Consider the following 1,830-nt stretch of genomic DNA (forward strand, 5'->3'; position numbering starts at 1 on the left):
AAAATTTATTAGACGTATAGAATATTACCACTAACAAATGCAGACAGGCTAGGACACCATGGTACTGGGAGGAGGACTGCTAGCTCCTCAGAAAGTGAAAGGTTTGGGTGGCTGGGCCTCATGCAGTGCTGATTGGTCAGTAGACAGGAGGGCACATGACAATCACCACAGGGCATCAGGGCAGCAGGTGCCTGCTCTGAGTGCTCACAAGTGTTCCCTGTCTCATCTGTGGCTTCGAAGGGAGCACACTGAGAAGCGAGCAACTGAAGCGAAGGGGCTTCCTAAGGTGCCCCAGGCTTGTCTCTGAAGTCATGGCAACACTGTTTTAAGCAATATGTTTAATTGGATGATTTCCACAAACTATCCACGAAGTTTCTAAGCATCACAATTCAGTGAAGTACAAAACATTAAGTTATAGGCTGTGGGAAAAGATGGCAGTACCAGTGGTGGCACCTTCCAATCCTGGTGGGTCTAGGAGCAGGGAGACTCGAAGGTCTCTTTTTAAACCAAGCCCCTTATTTCAATGTACAAAAGAATTGCTCTGATCCATATTAAATTGCACTAAATACAAAATGGACTAAAAAGCAAATATTACTCTATGTTGAGGTGGAAGTGGGAGGAAAGAATGAGTCCTTCGAAGCAGGAAGGGAGACAGCAGGGGAAAGTTTCTGTGCCTGTGACCCTGGGCAGTGATGCTGCTTGATTTTTATTTTCAGTGGTCTCAGGAAGGTCTGATTTTTCTTCTCTTTCTTCCCCTTTGTACTGGCTTGGAAGTTTGGCCAGCTGTCCATGCGACCATCTCGACTTCCCTCAAAGTTTTTCTGCCACTCTCTTTCTCCTTTGGCTTTTTGTTGAGCTTCAATCTCTTCTTCCCTTTGTCGCTTCCTTTCACGCATCCCTTTGGCTTTTCTCTCTTTCCTTTTAATTTCCAGCTCAGCAAAGAGTTTCATGGTCTGTTTATATACAGCTTGTTTGAACAGCTCAGGATCATCCTCCCCTACAGTAGTAGGTTTTCCTTCTGTAACTGTTTGTTTTTCTCTTTCACAATGTGTTCCATGTATCCTTTTCCTGCCTGAATTACATCCAGGGCCCTCTTCTTTTGCTCCCGATCCAGTAGCAACTGGTAAGTTTTGTCCACAGCTTCAAAAGCCTTTTGGGCTCTGTCAGAATCACCTTGATTTTTGTCAGATTGCACCAGTATGGGTAAGTGCTGAAACATCTTTTTTATTTCTTCATCTGTAACTTCAGGATCTATCTGAAGAACCTCAAATGGGTTCAAATTGAAGTAAGAGAAACCAAGACGTGTCAGCCTTTCAATCTGATTTTTGGATGTTAGAACCGAGTCTCTCTTCTCTATTTGTTTCACCTGAAGACAATGCCAAGGAAAACAAGCACGAGGTAGGCCCCAGAGAACATTCTTGGTGTCACTGTCAGAGTTAGAATGCTAGCTGGAATGAAGCTCTGATATGCTATATACCATCTTTATTCCTCACTGTAGTTGGTCATAAATGTTTCCTCTGTGCTGTCTCCACCGCAGGATGTCCTGCTTTCACCCGAAGCCACCATTTCCCCTGTTTTTGTTTTTAAATTCTAACAGGTATAAGGGGATATCTCATTGTTGTTTTGTTGCATTTCCCTGTGGATTATGATGTTGAGCAACTTTTAATATTCCTCTTGGCTATTTGGATATCTTTGAACAAATATCTATTCAGATCATTTTATTATGTATTAATTGGGTTATTTGTTTTTTGGTACTGAGTTGTAGTTTTTTGATATATTTTGGATATTAAGCTATCAGATATATGCTTTGCAGATATTCTTCTATAGCCT

The 1,830-nt window shown here is 42.1% G+C and overlaps 1 pseudogene; it reads right to left on the bottom strand.

Moving 5' to 3' along the window:
• Positions 1 to 596: 596 nt before the first annotated feature.
• On the bottom strand, positions 597 to 1,566 carry LOC100415582 (dnaJ homolog subfamily C member 8-like; annotated as a pseudogene).
• Between the last annotated feature and the right edge of the window lie 264 nt (positions 1,567 to 1,830).

The sequence above is a fragment of the Callithrix jacchus genome, chromosome X, assembly GCF_049354715.1.
Source record: "Callithrix jacchus isolate 240 chromosome X, calJac240_pri, whole genome shotgun sequence".
Lineage (NCBI taxonomy): Eukaryota > Metazoa > Chordata > Mammalia > Primates > Cebidae > Callithrix > Callithrix jacchus.